Source organism: Bubalus kerabau, chromosome 16 (genome assembly GCF_029407905.1).
Source record: "Bubalus kerabau isolate K-KA32 ecotype Philippines breed swamp buffalo chromosome 16, PCC_UOA_SB_1v2, whole genome shotgun sequence".
Lineage (NCBI taxonomy): Eukaryota > Metazoa > Chordata > Mammalia > Artiodactyla > Bovidae > Bubalus > Bubalus kerabau.
Genome location: NC_073639.1, coordinates 70,689,145 through 70,708,778, shown reverse-complemented (window position 1 = coordinate 70,708,778; position 19,634 = coordinate 70,689,145).

The following is a 19,634-nucleotide window of genomic DNA, read 5'->3' as shown; positions in this document are numbered from 1 at the left end:
CTGTGTGAACCTTAAGCCTGGACAGAGAGGCTTCCCTCTTGGTCAGAAGGGCAGCCACAAATTTGCCAGAGATGCTGGCAGGATCTATCTCAGGGATGAATTATTTGGAAGCTTCCCTTACAAATGAGCTTTCAGATGTCTGGGCATGTTGCCTACAAACTGGCTTTATCCTTCCTTTTGGGACAATCACATATAAATTCTTCCTTGTCAGCTATCTTTTGGGACAGTCAGCTCCTGCAGGATTAGATTCCTGTGGGAATCCCCCAAGATCCATTTTATGATCATTAAGTAGGCTTGCCGCTCTGCCAGAGCTCTGGAAACCTGTAGGCACATGAGCCACAACGTCCCATGCCATCACAGGGACATGTGGACTCAGGCAATCTTGAGTGCCTGACCCAAGAGATCATTGAGAATATGAGGAAACTGGGGTCCCAAGTGGCCCAGTGATTTGCCCAAAGTTACAAAACAATCATGGGTTCTGACACAGAGAAGACAAGGGACCATCTGCCTTGGAAGCCATCAAGGAGACAGGTGTTCTAGAGAGCTCATAAATATGTATAAATAAAAATAATATCTTAGTCATCATTGTATCTCCAGGTCATAGGATAGAGGCTGGATGGAGAAGATTCCACCAGCATTTGTTGAGGGAAATGCTGGGGTCTCCATTCTACTTTCAAGTAAGTGAATCTAAGCATAAAGAGAACAGGAGGTGGAGCTAGGATTGAACCCATTTACTTGGCCCCAGACTCTGTGTCCATACATTACCCCTCACCTGAAAGCAGAGCTCACCAGTACACAAAGCACTCAGCGGTCATTTTGACTAATTTGAGAGAGGAGAGCACTATTGTCTGAGGATTACATAGAGCCCCACACCAATGACCATGGTGGTACATAGCAGGGTCATGTAGCCAACCAGCCCTGCAGTCCAGACATGACTTCTTGGAAATGCAACTTTACTGGGACCTCAGCTTCTATATCTGAAAATAAGAGGGGGGAAACGGTTGCCTTGCTACATAAATGTGCTGTGAATAAGAAAAAATATCATGGAGGAGAAAATTGATCTACCAACTAGAGAGTGTTCTGTCCTCAGGTAGAATTTGACTATATTAAAAGTTCTTTGGAACTCAAAGCTTCGGCACTTGCTGTCCCCTGGGCCATGTCCCACCTTGACACCTTCACCTAGCAAACTCTGACCCCCTCCTTCAGGACTCCAGCGAAGTATGTCTTCCTCCAGGAAGCCTTCCTGAAACTTCCAGACTGAGTCAAATTTCCTCTTGCTGTACACTGCGTGTCCGCCCTCCCAACTGACACACATTTCTGATCACTCAGTCATTGTCTAAGTCCCCACGACACCATAAGCTTGCGAGGCCAAGATCGCATCACAAGATCACATCTCCATCCACCCCGCATATTCATTTTCCCATTGGTTCGGTAATAGTGTATTGGGCAGACGCTCTTCTGGAATGAGAGATGCGGTGGTCACAGAACAAAACGAGCCAACACGTGAAGAGACAGACTGCACGCAGCAAACATCACGGTGCACTGGCAGGTTGCAATAGATGCCATGACGGGAAAGTAAAGCCAGGTGACATAAATCTGTGTTGACCAGGAAGGGATCACAATGATTTGCTCATTCAGCCAATGAGTCTACTTTTCTGTGATCTCCTTCAAGGCAGGGACTGTGTCTGACCTGCTCGTTTCTGTGACCCTGGTGCCTAGCACAGTGCCTGGTATAAGCAAGGTATTAAAGAATATTCGATAACTTAATGAATAACTGAATGAATGAAATCAATAATGGAATAAATGAAAAGATGGATGGATGGGTGAATGGACAGGTGAGTGGGGAGGTGAATATGTGGATCACTGGGTGAACTGATGGATGGATAATGGAGAGATGGTTCCAGACATGACTAGATGGTTTGATGACTATCTGTGGTACATTCAGATGGGCCAATGAAACAGAGAATAGAAGTAGGAACCTGATACTGGGCCACCAGAATCCTGGAGCTTGGAGATTGGTGTTGAAATAAACAAGAGATGAATCTTCCCCGTAAGAGGAAAACCAGAGCAAGGTGGTCAAGGCACATTCACAAGCACAGGGAGATAAAGGTTTACATGAAGTCATGGGTGCCGGTTTCAGAGCCATGTTCAAGCAGCTGTGTGTTCTCACAGCTGAAGGCTTGTCTCTCAGAGGACTGTCCATGCACAGCTGTCATCAATGCTCCATTTTTTCTCGGGTCCACCTTGCTGACATCAACCTGAGGAGTAGTGTGATGTTAAAAAAAAAAGAGGCCAGCTTTGGTGTCAGATGGTCGGGTGACTCCCAGCTCTGCCATCTGCCAGCTGTGCAGACTGGGTGATACTTTTTTCTCTCTCTAAGCTTCGTTTCCCTGGGGCCAAACTATAAGTACTGATCGCAACCTAACAGGGGAACCGGGTGAGTGAGGGTTACTCACGGTGTCAAGTGCTCCTCCGAACCTAGGCATACAGGAAGTGCTCAATTGGTCACAGATATTCTACTGCCGTGGCACTGTTTATTTAACCTGTCCCCCCTTCTGTTTCCATTTGGGTCACTTCCAATTTTCCCTCTATTTTAAACGCCACAGCAGAAATGTTTGCAGTTACTGTTTTGCGTACAACTGTGATTAATCCCCCAAGGGGAAAGCTCCAGAAGTGAAAGTTGCTGAGCCAAAGGAAATGAATGCTTTTATGGTCTTCAGTACACAGAGCCAAAGAGATGATGGGACCCCTTGTAAATATCATTCCATGAGCATTAGTGAATGTACAAGTTGCCAGATTTAGGAATCCCCTTCTTAAAACCCAAGACACAATCCCATCCCTTATTGTACAGATGGGAAAACTGAGAATCGGAGAGTGATAAGAACTTACCCAGGATGCTCCATGCTCAGTCATGTCTGACTCTTTGTGATCCTGTGGACTTAGCCCGCCAGGCTCATCTGTCTGTGGGATTTTCCAGGCAAGAATACTGGAGTGGGTTTCCATGCCCTCCTCCAGGGGATCTTCCAGACCCAGAGGTTGAACCCGCATCTCTTACATTTCCTACACTGTCAAGCAGGTTCTTTACCACTGTGTCACCTGCAAAGCCTCCCAAGGTAGGATAGGTAGGATAACAATAGTGATGAAAATCAACATGTGTGAAGACTAGGGATGCTGTGATAAAACCGGCTACACATGGACCATCCACTGCCCACAGCACTACTTCTCCAGGCTAAGTGTCATCATCCTCTCCACACATGTGGGGAAATGAGACCCCCTAGAGAAGTTAAACACTGGAGCCTAAGGTCACAGAACTCATATGTGGTGAGGCTGGGATTGGAACCCAGGAAGTCTGGCTCTAGAGCCTGTGCTCTAACCGTGAGGCTACAGGTGTTCCCTGGAATCACCAACTCAGAAACTAAGAGCTTCTAGTCTTGGAGGGCAGAGTTTGGACCGTTTAGCAGGGCATGGGTGGAAGCTTTCCGAGAGACAGAGTTTGTTTCTGTGTGACTGCTCTGAATCCCTCCACCCTGCAGGTGCTTAATAAGCCAACATCCCAAGCCCAGTGCCATGTACAAATTAATGCCTTCCTAGACCATAAAGTGGATGGCAGTGCCAGCTTGCAGGTCCCTGGTCACCCCTCCCCTGTGTGGATTCCCAAAGCCACCAGTGTAAACTTCAGCTCCAGCACACCTCAGTTCTGCTCTGCCCTGCACAGTGTCCCAGCGGAGGGTCATGGACGGAAGCTTCGCAAAGTTACTAGCTTGCTTTGTTTGCCTACTCTGGAGTTGTCCCATGGCTTCCTGCAACCTGGAGGCCACCAGGAGGTCATGAAATCTGTGACAGACTCTTAGGCAGCTTTCTGACAACCCAAGGAGGAGCCACAGAAGGGCTTATCATCCCAACTCTACCACTTGCCTGCTGTGTGACCTTAGAAAACTGCCTTAACCTCTCTGGGCATCCCCCTTTCCCATCTGCAACAGCAACATTCCCACTGGTTGGCTCTATATCACTGCCTCAAAAATGCTACAGACCCATGAGCATCCCTATGACCTACTTACCACCAAACCCAGCCTTTGTCAGAGTTGATACACCCTTGGCCACTCCTGCAGGCCACAGTCCTCCCCAAGTATCTCCATCTCCACACATCTAGAAATTAACTTCATAACTTCCCATTTAGCCATCACTCGGTGAGTAACCACAAATCACCATCAGTTTGGGTTGTGTATTTTTATACATTGCCCTTTTAATGTCTCTCAGAAAATATAAACAAAGCATACATAACCATTAGAACACTCTGGATCCTGAAAAGTACATAAGAATTTATTTGTCTCCATGTGGATCATACATATTGTATTAAAACCACATAAAGGGGTTTAATAAAACGGCAGAAAGAGAGGCAGGAGAGCAGCATCTCAGGCAGCGGGGAGAGGTGGAAGTGATCTTTCTTTGATGCCTGTTAAATGTTCCAGCAGATGAACCCTATATTCTGCCAGGAAATGAGTTTGCCACCGGCCTATTGGGTCTGTCGTAAGAGGTTGGTCTCACCACGGTCATCCCTCTTCCGCACCCAGCAATACATTACACCGCCTCAATTTTTCATTCCTTGCTGCCCGAAATGCAAATTTCTTCTCTGTTGTTTATATTAGGTTTTCAAATATATGGAAATCCAGGGATCTAGAGGGAAATGCCAGGGCCACGGAGGCACTCAATCTGTCTTTTTCCTCTGACTGACTTCTTTCCATCACTTACATGATGCGTGATGGGGGCCGAGTGTGCGGTACAGGGTACCAGGACAGAAAAGAGCTCCCCGGGGTAAAGAATGGCATAGAGGAGCTTTTGAACTGGGGTCTGCATTTTGAGCCACAAAGGTCTGAAGGGGCCTCATTAATTGAGTGCCCAAGGGACTGGCGACTCCTCCAGACACGGTGGGCACCAAACTCTGTCTAAACCTTGAAGATGGAAACCTTCCTGCATTTGGCCACAGGAATATATTGAGCACATGCTGCATACCAGAAATTGTGACATGCTAATGAGATTTTCTTCTTTTTTTTTTTTGCTTGTGCTCAGTCATTCTGTCATGTCTGACTCTTTTGTGACCTCACAGACTGTAGGTAGCCCTCCAGGTTCCTCTGTCCATGGGATTTTCCAGGCAAGAATATTGCAGTAGTTTTCTATTTCGTCCTCCAGGGATCTTCCCAACCCCAGGACTGAACCTGCATCCCTTGGGTCTCCTGCATTGGCAGGTAGATTTTCCACCACTGTGCCACCTGGGAAGCCAATACTTATGGTCAAAAGCTTGACTGAGCTCTTGCTGCAAGCAGACACAAGGAGAGCTTGTCACATGAGCATCTCGTTGTCCTAATCATCCTATGGCATAAGTTTATCACTTCAATATGGCAAATTAGAAATGGTACTTTCACATAACAGACATCAATCACACAGCAATGAAGGGCAAAGGTTGAGATTTAAACTCTGGTCTTATAAATACCAATCCCCATGTGTTCCTATGCCACCCAGGGATCTGCAACTTCTTTCTATAATAAATATTTTAGGCTTTGTGGATCATATGGTCACTATAGCAATGAGTCAATTCTGCTATTGTATTTCAAAAACAGCCCTAGCCAATGTGTGAACAAATGGATGTGTTTCAATAAAACTTTATTTACAGAAATAGGCAGTGGGTTGGATTTGGCTGACAGGCTGTGCTTTTTGCTGCTGCTCTCCCAAGGCTACCCCTGACATGATCACAGAACTTGATGTTTTACTGTGACTCACCAGGATTACACATTGTAGATGCTGATCTTCTGGGGACCAACTGGGTCTCCCAGGAAACTTCATCATTGTCATCATGACATGCATGATCTTTTTCCAACCTCACAGCAACCGAAAGAGGCAGGGATTTTAATCTTCCCTATTTAAAAGGGAGGAAGCAGAGGTTCAGAGAGCACTCATGCTCGAGTTCACAGTCGAAACACTGGGCTACAGACCTTTAGCAGGTCAGGAGGGTTCAGAGGCAGTGTGACTGGGAGCAAAGGCTGCTCCTGGTGGGAGCCTGGACCCCTCTGGGAGTCAGAGGTGGGACCGAGTCAGACATCAGAGAGGGATGGGCCTCAGCGGCCCATCTGTGTGACCCCTTCCCACTCAGCCTTCTCACCCATGACCGTACTCAGGGACTTCCCTGGCAGTCCAGTGGCTAAGACGCCATGCTTCCAACCCAGAGGACCCAGGTTCGATCCCTGGTCAGGGAATGAGATCCCACAGGACACAACTAAGAGATCCCACATGCCACCATGAAGACTGAAGAGACCGCGTGCTGCAACCAAGCCCCGCATAGCCAAGTAAATAAATAAACACGAAAAGAAAAAAAAGGAAACAACAACCACACTTGAGGAGAACACCAGGTGGGTGAAGATGGAGTCAGAGATGGAGGTGATGCTTCCATCAGAAGCTAGGCGAGAGGCACGGGATGCTCTCTCCCTGACAGCCTCAGAAGGAACCCACCCTGCCGGCACCTTGGTCTCAGACTACTCCCAACCTCCAGAACTGAGTGGACAATTTCTCTTCTATAAGCCACCCAGTTGGTGGCACTTTGGTATGGCAGCCCTGGGAAACTGATATAGCTTTGTGTGTGGCTGGCATCCCACACATCAGCTCTGAAAATCCTTCAGGTGTCCAACCCGTACCCCAGCTCTGAGAGGCTGATTCTCCTTCCTCTGGATCATGAACTGGTTCTACCCATAGTTTGAACTTGGGACCTTGACAAGGAAATTGGAACCCAGAGAGGGGAAGCCACACATCTAAAGTCACATAGCAAAAAAGCTGAGAGGTTCAGGCATCTGTTAGGCCTAGATCTGTTGGACTGTAAAGAACCCAGGCCTTTCTCTGTATCACATGAAAGAGAGATATACAAATGGCCAATGAGCACTTGGAAAGATGTTCAACATCACTAAGGAACGTCAACATCATTCAGGAAATGCAAATCAAAACTATAATGAGATATCACCTCATGCCCATCAGGATGGACAATCAAAAACAGAAACAAAAATTCTTCAGAAAACTACAAATGTTGGTGAGGAAGTGAAGGAATTGGCATCGCTGGTAGGATATAAAATGGTGCAATCACCACGGAAAACAGTATGGTAGTTCTAGAAAATATTAAAAATAGAATTACTATCAGTTCAGTTCAGTTGCTCAGTCATGTCCGACTTTTTGCAACCCCACGAATCACAGCATGCCAGGCCTCCCTGTCCATCACCATCTCCCAGAGTTCACCCAAACTCTTGTCCATCAAGTCAGTGATGCCAACCAGCCATCTCATCCTCTGTCATCCCCTTCTCCTCCTGCCCCCAATCCCTCCAAGCATCAGGGTCTTTTCCAATGAGTCAACTCTTTGCATGAGGTGCCCAAAGTACTGGAGTTTCAGCTTTAGCAACATTCCTTCCAATGAACACCCAGGACTGATCTCCTTTAGAATGGACTGGTTGGATCTCCTTATGATCTAGGAATTCTGGGCTTCCCAGGTGGCGCTAGTGATAAAGAATCCTCCTGCCATGGCAGGAAACAAAAGAGATATAGGTTCGATCCCTGGGTTGGGAAGATCCCCTGGAGGAGGGCGTAGCAACCCACTCCAGTATTCTTGCTTAGAGAATCCCCGTGGACAGAGGAGCCTGATGGGCTACAGTTCATAGGGCTGCAAAGAGTTGGACATGACTAAAGAGACCTAGCAGGTGCCCACTAGGAATTCTACTTCTGAGTATATACCCAAAAGAATGGAAAACAGGGTCTTGAAGGGACAGTAGTCAGCCTATGTTCATAGGTCATTACCCACAATAGCTAAAACATGGGAACAACCCAAATGCCCACCAACCAATGAATGGATAAACAAAGCATGGTATGAACGTGTGATGGAATATTGCTCAGCGCTAAAAAGGGAGGAAGTTCTGGCACCTGAGACAAGATGGATAAACTTAGAGGACGTTATTTTGAGTGAAAGAAGCCAGCCACAAAAGTACAAAACACCATATGATTCCACTCACAGAGGTCCCTGGAGCAGCCAGATTTATGGAGCCAGAGAGCAGAATGGTGGTCACCAGGGAGGGGGGAGATGGTGGGGGTTAGTGTTTAATGGGGACAGAGTTTCAGCCTGGGAAGATGAAAACTTCAGGAGGTGGATGGTGGTAAGGGTCACACAACAATGTGAATGTACTTAATACCACTGAACTAAATGCTTAAGAATGGTTAGGATGTAAATGGTTAAATTTTGTAAGGGTATTTTGCCACAATTTTAAAAAAAGAAAGAGAGAGGGGGTACACTCCCTGGAAAGCTAGCAGTTCCAGCAGGGGTGGGGTGGTGGCAGGGGGCCACAGGCAAGGAAGCAGTCAAGAATCCCTGGTTAGTCTCAAGGTTTCCCAGCTCTGGGCCTGCTGCTTTCTCCAAGCAGCATTTAGCTCCTCCATCAAATAGGAACATCAATCATCTCTTCTTCCTCCCAGAGATGAATCTGAAAATGCTCTATAAACCCTAAAGCGCTGTGCTCTGCTCTATTGCCATTTTCTGTATACCTCCTGGTCATCAGAAGTCCATAAGTCTTTGACCTTAGATGCCTTCCCTCATTGCCAAAGGCCCCCACAACCCTCCGGGAAACTTGTCATCAGAATTCCATTTCTGCCATTCATGCCCTTGGCAACTGTGATGTGCCCCATGAGGGCATGACAGGGCCCCTCGAGTTCCTCTCTGCACCCAGACATTGCTCAGCAGAGAGGTGAAGACCCCTAGGGTCTTGCAGCCACCCTCCACCCACTCCTCAGGGACACACATTACAGGAGCAACTCTTTTAAATAGAGTCCTCTCCCCCTTAGGAGGGAAATGAGGGGGTGCATCTTCGGTGGGTGAGACACTGGAGCCAGGGGAGTGAAGTAGGTGACCTCAGACTGAGCTTAGGGACATAGAGATCCTCCCCACCCCCGCCCACAACCTCACCAGAGCCAAAGGCGTGAGCAGAGGGAGAGGGTGGTACCCACCTGTGCCCCACCCCCTGAACCCCTGTCCACCCTGCAGCTTGTGGGACCCTCCTTCCATTCTGTTCCCCTTCAAAGAGCCCCTGAGGTCTTTTACTTATTCACTCACCATCGGACAGATGTGTACTGAGTTCCCAGCACGTCAGGACGCTGGCTAAGAGCAGCTTCTGATGCCACTCTGAAGCTCTCTGTAAAGTGTTCATCAGAGCCTGGCCTGTGGTGAGCCCATGACACTTCCGTGGGTTTCCCCCAGGAAAAGCACATCATCAGAATTCCCTGGGAGCCGGCCCCACCCTCTGAGATTGCATTCCAGGGCTGCAAACATCTCTTTTCCCTTCCTTCCACCTGGGCTCTCTAGACAGATGCTCCAGCCCCTGGGTCTTTGGCTCCTGATCTCCGTGTGGATCTATCTATCATTAGCCAAGGTCAAGCCGCCAGGTGCCTCCTATCATTTCTCAATTATGGGTGGCCCCTGGGCCAGCACCATAAAGTGGGCTCTGCTTGGCTCATATTAATTAAATATCACAGGCCCCAGGGAAAAGAGCCAGGGAGGGAGGCTTGGCAGCTGGCCTCTCCGGAGCAGCAGCTTTTTCTCAAGGTAAAAACGCATGCATTCACTCATGTGGCAGGTCTTTATTAAGCCCCCACTTTGGGTGTGTCGGGCACTGTGCTAGTTTCAGGTCACCCAGCAGCAAAAGCAACCAACACCGATTATGTCCCTTGGTGCACATGCACCGGTGGTGGTTGTTTAGCTGCAAAGTCATGTCTGACTCTCGGCGACCCCGTGGACTGTAGCCTGCCAGGCTCCTCTGTCCATGGATTTCTCTAGGCAAGAATACTGGAGTGGGTTGCCATTTCCTCCTCCAGGGGATCTTCCCAACCCAGGGATTGAACCCAGGTCTCCTGCACTGGCAGGCGGATTCTTTACCACTCTGCCACCAGAGAAGTCTACACACCAGTGGAAAGGTCCCCAAACTTCAAGACACATATTTATGAACTGGTGCGTTAACCCAGAGAGGAGAACCTCCAGGCTAAGTAACCAGAAAGAGAAGATTCAGGGTGAGAGTTCCCTCTTCATTTATGAATTTGATAAGCATAAATCCTGGAGATCCAAGGCAGCCTGGCTCAGGACAGGGGCCCCAGGAATAAAGAGAGCTGTTTTGTGAGGTTTTCTTCAGCCTTATCACTCTGATTCTGTGACTTTCAAGTTCTCTGGGGCACTTCACTTACCACTGTCCAGGAAAAAATACTAATATTTATAAAAATATAACCAAAAAATATACTTTAAAAAAGTACTAGCCTGAGCACTCACTAAGTGTCATCTCACAGAACCATCACCACCAACATGCAGAGATCCAGCTCTCCCTGCTTGATGCTAAAAAAAAAGGATCTGAGGGTCAGTGCAGTGAAGTTACTTGCCCCAAACCTCAGTGAAAGCAGGAACATTTCAGGGCTACTGCTTATAAAGAAAAGTCTGTTTTGAATCCTTGGGTTCCCATAGGTGAAACCTACCTGTTTCTCTACCTTATTTCTTTCTTCCTTTCTTCACTCAGTGGCATATAGCACGCCAAGACCCTAAAGCATGCCCTGTCCAGCACACAGGAGACACTAGGCAAGGTCTCCCAGAGAGGCATCCATGCACCTGTCCAGGGACGGTGACTGCTGAAGTCGAGGTCCTAACATGGGCCAGATACCAAACACACACTTGCTCATTTGATTCTCCCAGCCACCAGTAAGCTGGGTGCACCTGCCCCGTTTACAGATGATACTCAGACACAAGAAGCCACTTCCTAAAGGTCTCTTGGTTCACAGTGGACAGCATGGTGGCCCCAGCCCAGGTCTCCCAGACTCCAAAGCCCTGGTTCTTTCCACCACACTGTTCAGAGGAAAGATCTGGTTGGAGACTGGAATGGCAATGGGAAAATAACAGTGCAGGCTGCTGGAAGAAATGCTTTGGAGAAAGGCCTCCCCACACTGTGATCTCATGATGGGTAAAGAAGATGTTTCAGTTCCTATTCTGGACATCTCAAGGTTTAACATATTAGCGATGTCCTGGCTATCCAAATATCATAGAGATGCAGATCAAGCTCCGCCCCTTCAGACATCCCTCACCCAATCATGCACGGTCAACAAGCAGGAAGTAATCATGAACGTTTACTGGGTGCCAGACACTGTTCTATGTACTTATACTGATTTCACCCACATAATAACCCCATAAGCTATTACCCTTGTTTACAAACAAGGAAACTGAGGCACCGTGAAATTATATCACTTGTCTGTAACTGTATGTCACGAGATGGTAGCACAACATTTATCTGAATGCTGGTGCTTGGGGAAGGAACCCGGAGCCGTTACTTACCGGAAACATCATCTTCCCAAATGCATGCTGGTAGGAAATTAGTTGAGTAAGTTAGGAAGCATCTACCCAATGGAGTACTGAGCAGTCATCAAAGATGCCGACGGTTGTTAACACATAGAAAAATGCAGAATAAAAAAGATATAAATTTACATGTGGTATTATTTCAACAGCACCTAAAAATGCAAAGGAAAGATGGGAGAATATTCTGAAATAAGTTCAGCTACCCGGTCATCCATCCACCCACCTACTCATCCATTCATCTATCCCTCCATTTGTCTATCCATTCATCTATCTGTTCATCTGTCCATCCATCCATCCTATCACCCATCCATCCATCCAGTCACCCATCCATCCATCCATCCATCCGATCACCCATCCATCCAGCCAGCCAGCCAGCCAGCCGATGACCCATCCATCCATCCATCCATCCACTCATCCATCCATCCATCCATTCATCCACTCATCCATCCATCCGACCACCCGTCCATCCATCCATCCATCCATCCGATGACCCATCCATCCATCCACCCATCCATCCATCCATTCATTCATCCACTCATCCATCCATCCGTCCATCCATCTGACCACCCATCCATCATCCATCCATCCAACCACCCGTCCATCCATCCATCCATCCGACCACCCGTCCATCCATCCATCCATTCATTCATCCACTCATCCATCCATCCGACCACCCACCTATCCATCCATCCATCTGACCACCCACCCATCCATCCATCCATCCGACCACCCGTCCATCCATCCATCCATCCATCCATTCATTCATCCACTCATCCATCCATCCATCCATCCATCCGATCACCCATCGATCCATCCATCCAGCTGATGACCCATCCATCTATCCATCCATTCATTCATCCACTCATCCATCCATCCATCCATCCATCCGACCACCCGTCCATCCATCCATCCATCCATCCATTCATCCACTCATCCATTCATCCATCCATCTGACCACCCGTCAATCCATCCACCCACCCATCCATTCATTCATCCACTCATCCATTCATCCATCTGATCACCCGTCCATCCATCCATCCATCCATCCATCCGATCACCCATCCATCCATTCACTAAGTACTTACTGATGCCTCTTTGTACTGACTGCCCGAGTTGACCACTGGGACTATAAGGTTAGTGAACCATATAGGGTTGTTCCTTGCCCACCTGGAGCAATCTGCCTATTCAGGGAGACTGCAACCAGACAATGAGTGTTACATGTAGACAAGTTCATGGCGATTATGATGTGTGTGTGTAGGACATGGCAATGGCCTCAAATGGCAGAACTACAACCTTCAATGGAGGAAGGAAGAGAGGGGCCTCCAAGAGGAAGTGCTGTTTAGGCTGCACCCTGGAGAGAGAGTAGCAGTCATCCAAGGACAGAGAAGAGAGGTAAATGATGTGGGCAAAGGGAACAGCATTGTCCAAAGACCCCTAGAGGGGAGAAACTTGGCCCAATCCAGTGAAAAAGGAAAAGCCAGAATTGTGGGTGGGGGGCGAGGCGAACAAGAAGTGGGGAAAGGATCATTTAGCTGGGGGTCTGAGATTAATGGTAATTTTTTCTTCCTGTCTTTGTAATGAGCATGCATTTCTTTAATAATGCAAAAAAAAAAAAAGGTTTAAATAGGGTTAAAATGAAAAGAGTGAAGCTTCCTGAGGATGACAGAGAAAATCTAGGGAAAGGGTTGTCATTACAGAAAAGACACTGGGGCCAGAAACAGACCTGGGGCTGGTGAGGGAGGCAAAGACCCAGCCCTTCTTGACCCCCACTCTAGACTTCCTTCCTTGCTGGACCTCCTCTGGGGGCTTTGAGTAGAGAAGGCAGGGAAGTGGGGAGAGCTGGAAGAATCTGGCATGTGGAATAGATATTAATGGCACAGAAGGGGGAGCCGGGGGGAGGGCAGACTATTAAAATTCTGTAGTCCTGAAAAATACATAAGTCTAAAATAAGACTAATGAGACATTTACTGGTGTGGTTGCCTTGCATTAATGACCCTGCTGAGGATAAGATCGCAGAAGGCTTTCAATGTAATTACCAGGCTAATGATTAGCTGTGACATCACTGGAGACTAGAATGCAGACCTCGCTTTGGATCGCTTTCAAAGTCAGGACGCTGCTGACCGCCCTGACGATGGCTGAGCAATCTTGGGGTGCCGGCACCCCACCCCCTACACCCACCTCTGGCTGCTGCGGCTTGTGGCTTCCAGCCAACACCTCCCCAGTCTCCCTCTTCACCCCTCCCCATGCCTGCATTCCTGGACATTTTAAGGAGGCCTCTGGGACCATGGACTTCAAGCAGCAATTTGTCAACACTGGTGGGGGCTGGGGGGTTGAATGCCTGGAAAAGTAGGAGCTACGAGGATATCCAGAAAGAATCTTTAATGAACAAGTGATGCATTAGCTGATGAATGCTTTCAAAACCCTCGTGCCCCGTGAGACCGGAGCAAGACACAACAGGAAGCATGTAATGCTCCATCCCAAAGAGTGCTTGGCTCTGAGCCCATCCAGCCCACCCATTTGAACAGATGGGGAATGCTGAGGCCCAGAGAGGAGAATCGGCTTCCTGAACATCACCCAGCAAGTCTTTTATTCGCCGTGTGGATTATAGGAAAATAAAAGTGCAGAGCGATGATCGTATCCTGCCTCCCCCTTCTGTAATACACAGCACTCTAAACTTCTAATTGCATCCTTGTCATCAAAACTCAGAAGGGGTTCTTACTAGCTGCTGACCTTTGATCAGGATTTTGATTAGGACTCGTCCTTCCAATGTGGTATTAGGCAGGACTGTCTGGACAGTGGCATGGAGATGGGAAAGGTTCAATGAAGCTCGTTGTAGTGTGGCTGCAAGGCTCAGGCCTTTATTTATATTGATGCTGAGGAGCCAGGGAATGGGTAAAGTGCAGGGGTACAGCTCCTGGTCTTCAGACTAGCTGACACCGCTAAGGGCATACAGAGCTTCATACAAGGGCAGAGTGTCCTCATTATCAAAAATCCATGAGAATCAGGTAGCATGGAAACATCTGTCAGGAAGAAAACCCTCATTCTCACACAGGTGCATGGTCAGACCCTGAGAAGAAGTGCCTCCTTTACTTTTGTACCCCGAATTCTTGCCTCACCCCAGTCCTATTCCTGAGGCCCGGATACAGACTCTTGTACAAGAGATTAAAAGACACTTGCTCCTCGGAAGAAAAACCATGACAAATCTACGCAGCATATTAAAAAGCAGAGACATCACTTTGCCGACAAAGCTCCATATAGTCAAAGCTATGGTTTTTCCAGTAGTCATGTATGGATGTGAGAGTTGGACGATAAAGAAAGCTGAGCACCAAAGAATTGATGCTTTTGAGCTATGGTGCTGGAGAAGACTCTTGAGAGTCCCTTGGGCTACAAGGAGATCAAACCAGTCAATCCTAAAGGAAATCCACCCTGGATATTCTACTGGAAGGACTGATGCTGAAGCTGAAGCTCCAATACTTGGCCACCTAATGTGAAGACCCAACTCATTGGAAAAGACCCTGATGCTGGGAAAGATTGAGGGCATGAGGAGAAGACGGCTACAGAGGATGAGATGGTTGGATGGCACCATCGACTCAATGGATGAAAGTTTGAGCAAACTCTGGGAGATAATGAAGGACAAGGAAACCTGGCGGGCTGCAGTCCATGGGGTCACAAAGAGTCAGACACGACTGAGCGACTGAACAATAACAAGAGATTAATTGCAGGAGAGTTCTAGAGAAAACCTTTAAGGATGGGGTGAGCCAGCCAGCAAAGGAGAATAAGCGAAACAAAGATGTGGTTTTGGTTGAGGTCCAGGTTCTGCCTGACCTGACCTGGAGCATCAGTGGTACCAAAATGTTTGCCCCACAGGAAGCCAGAGGAGTTCCGTAAGAGTTCGTCATCAAGTAAAGACTGTCCCTGGGTGTGCATATCTCCCCAGGCATTTCTAAGCAAGGCAGCTCCAGGATGTATCTTCAGAAGTGCAGAAGACGAGGGCTATCAGCAGCCTATACTCACAGAAGCTGGAGGCTTGTCAGGTGATGGGACCAGCAATGTCTCTTACAAGTTCTTACCCCCACAGAACGGCTCTGAGGTTTAAAGAAGGGGATGTGCACACAGCTCATCTTGCTTCAATGGTGCAAAAGCAGGTTCTCAGCAAACTACAGCTCATACCACCCTGGACCAAACTGTAAGCTCCAGTGGGGCTGCCTCCATCTCCACCTTCTCTGTTGTAGCCCTAGCGCCTAGTTCAGGGTGAGGCTCACGGTAGTGTTCATTTATTTGCCAAATGAATGCATTGCTACTAATGGTCTCTATCATTGTAATTTTTGCTGAATCTGAGACTGCAGATATGTAGCAGGTGAATCGGATTACCCTTTCCAAACCTGAGCTGACAAGATGTTTCCAGGGGTAGAGGATCTCCGCTTTTATTTGGGTTTTTTTTTTTTTTTTCCTTTTGAATTTACAGTGGATGGTTGCTAGAGGCAGCTTCTCTATGCCCCAGAGTGAGCAGCCCATGGCGGCCCCTTCTCTGCTCTGTCTGGTTGAGGTATCTGGCTCTCTGCATACCCTTGGCACTCTCAGATGGTCCCCATTAGCCACCCACAAGCGAGACTCCCATGCAGGTCATGGCGACACTGGGTTCTTTCTCCAGGCTATCTATACATGGCTCCTAAATTCTGATCTGAGCTTTCCAGCCTTTGTCAGATTCCCACCAAAGGTACATCTGGGGATTTGAGTTCTCCTTCCATATTTTGTAATCTAAACCTTCTTTTTCAGCAACAAGTCCAGAATGCTGGGCTAGAGAATCTGCGCTCAGTGGTTCATTGTCTTTGGGATACAGCGGGCCAAGGGTGCTACTCTTTTTCTGTGTGATTTTAGGCAAATTGCTGCCTGAGCTGCAGTTTCCTCACTCAAATAAGAGGGAATGGTTATAATTACCTGATCAGGCTACAGTGAGGATTTGAAGAGATACCTTGAGAAAGGAGACCCTGATCAGTAACTCTCCTCATTTAGAATATTTGGTGGCTCCCCATTGCTCTATGATGAAGTCCAATCACTTCAATTCCCATAAGGCCATATCTAGCCTGGCTTCTGTCTAAATCTTAGATATATGTTGAGCCCTGTCCTACTTTCTGTTGTTCACACGTTCCAAACACAACTTAAGGGCCTCTATGTGATTCTTTTCTGTCCCCTACTCCCTGCTTCATAAATGCACAACTTGAATTCATTTTTCAGCTCTCATTCAAATGTCACCTCTTCCAGGCAGTCCTCCATGACCTCTACATCAGCCTCTAAGTTCTCACCACTCCTTTGCTTTTATCCCTAATGCACTTTTTATGCAATAGCCATGATGATTTGCTTAGTTTTGTCTGCCACACCAGACTAGGACCAACGTGAAGGCAGCAATATGTTTGGATGTCCAGCCCCGAACCCAGTGCCTGGCACTGAGTAGGTGCTCAATAAACACATGACAAATGAATGGTGGATACCATGCAGGTGGGTAAGTCCCCTAGGCATCATCCTGTGAGCCTCGTGCAGTGGGTTCTAGCCATCATAACTGCAAACAGATGCCAGCCCCCCCCCCCATCATCCCCCCTTACCCCCGCCTTCAGCTGCCTGCCTGCTGAATGCTATATATTTTCAAGATATTACCTTGCATGGTGTGTATTCACACCACCCCCGGCAGCTCAATCTTCCCCTCCCCGGCATCCATTGGCATAATCAACCAGGGGCCTGCCCAGAACCTGCCAAGCTTGTATTAATGTTGGCTCATGAAGAGATTTATTCCTTCCCAGCACAGCTCACACTGGTCTGGGCTCAGCTAGGACTTTCCCCACCCTTCCCCACTCCCACCACATACAAGCACATGAGCTCAGTGTTGAGTTAGTTCCGATCAGCTTTGGGGAGGGGAAGCTCCTCCACCTTCATCCAGTGTTAACCCCAGAGGGTTTCAGAACGTTTGCATCATTGGGACAGAAAACCCACTTCCTGCTTTGCTGAGGGTCACAAACACATTGGGAAGGTGGCCTTACCTGGAGTTTAAATGCCAACCACGGGGTCAGACAGCTGTGTGATTTGAGTGGATAATTTACCTCTCCAAAAGTCAGTTTGTTCATTGATAAAGTGGGGATGATGTTAGTGGGATAATGTCATAAAGTTGCATGTGTATTAAATGTATAATTTAGAAAGGAAAAGCAAGCCCATCCTGCCCATGGAGCTGGGAGCAAATTAAGATAGAGCATTGACTCCCACCTCAGTCCAAGATGGAATCTGCAGTCTCTGAACCCTCCTAGCTCTAATAACACAACCCACAGATAGAGAGACAAGAGCATTTGCCCTAGATTCAGACCACAGCCCTGCTCATCTGATTCTGCCCTCGCCACATGTCCCTGAGCTCTGTTCACATCAAACTTTTCACTGATCCCAAGACACATCACATTAGCACATGCTGTTCCATGTGCCTGGGTTTCCCTTCCACCTATTCTCTGCCCAAAAAACTTATATGCATCCTTCAAAGCCCAGATCTAAAATCCCCATTTGTTTGTAGTTTTTCCTGATCCCTTCCCTTGCTCTTCAGATCCAAGAGATCATTTCCCGGTTTCCTGCAGAATCTCATTTAACGTTTTATTTTTCAGTTTTTCCACTGCACCACCATGACCTACATCTTCCCTGGTGGTTCAGATGGTAAAGAATCTGCCTGCAGTGCAGGAGACCTGGATTTGATCCCTGGGTTGGGAAGATCCCCTGGGGAAGGGCATGGCAACCCACTCCAATATTCTTGCCTGGAGAGTCCCATGGACAGCGGAGCCTGGCAGGCTAGAGTCAATGTGGTCACAAAGAGTAGGACAGAAGTGAGTGACTAACACTTCCACTTTCACCACGACCTGGCTCTTCCACCAAGTGGTGAACCTCCTGAGGATAAGAACTGTTCATCTTTAACCCCCAAATGCTGAGTGCTTAGCATGTGGCAGAAAATTAATCCATGTTTGAATGAACTATTCTTTGTATCCCCAGAGTTTAATGCCAAGACCAGAGCATACTGCTTATCTAATTAATGTTTGTGGAAATAATCAATTGATTATTATTTATTTATCATGTAGCCCTATAATTTCAGGGCCAGGTACTTGAATGAATGAACTGTTATTCATGTTCCTGGAACTTAGTATGCTGCCTGGACCATAGCAAATGGCAAGGAAAGGCTCTCATCAATGTTTATGCCGCCAATAACTGGTATAATGTCTAGAGAACCACAGTAACCATCTTTCTGCAGCTCAAAAAGCATGGGTATATATTTTGCTCACCTGATGACACAATGTAGTTTTAGGTCAGCAGAGGCTTTGCATAGGGGAGGGGTTATGCTCCACTTGCTCATTCAGGAACCCCATATACTTATGGCTCTGCCAGTTTCAACAAGAGGCCTTCTAGGACTGCCCTGGGTGTTGACCCCCAGTAGGCAGGATGGGGAAAGAGCATGGAAGAGCACATGCAAGAGAATTTTAAGGGCCAGGCCAGGGAGTGACCTGCATCACTTCTGTTCACATCCTCCTGGTTAGAATTCCATTACACATCCATACCTAACTTCAAGGAATTCTGGGAAATGCAACCTAACTGTGTGTTCAGGATGAAATGGGTTTGATGAGGAGTTTAGCAGTGGCATCCCACTCCAGTACTCTTGCCTGGAAAATCCCATGGATTTTACCAGGAGGAGCCTGGTAGGCTGCAGTCCATGGGGTCACTAAGAGTCGGACATGACTGAGCGACTTCCCTTTCACTTTTCACTTTCATGCACTGGAGAAGGAAATGGCAACCCACTCCAGTGCTGTTGCCTGGAGAGTCCCAGGGACGGGGGAGCCTGGTGGGCTGCCGTCTCTGGGGTCGCACAGAGTCGGACACGACTGAAGTGACTTAGCATGGCATAGCATTAGCAGTCCTATGAACTAGTCAATCAGCAATAAGTATTTGAATGAATAATGTGAGTAATAAGTTTTTCTGTATTTGGACCCCAACACAATGTTTGCACACAGCATGTGTTCATTAGACAGTTGAAATAACTCATCTTTGCATCCGCAAAGCTTTACATGTCTGACATGAAGACGATACTCTATAATTTCAGATCCTGATATAATGATCAGCATATGTTGAGAATTTAGGAAATTGTGACCTCCATAAACCTGAGCAATCAGCAACTCTTGCAGACTCCTGCCTTCTGGACTTTAGATCTTGACCCTAAAGACCT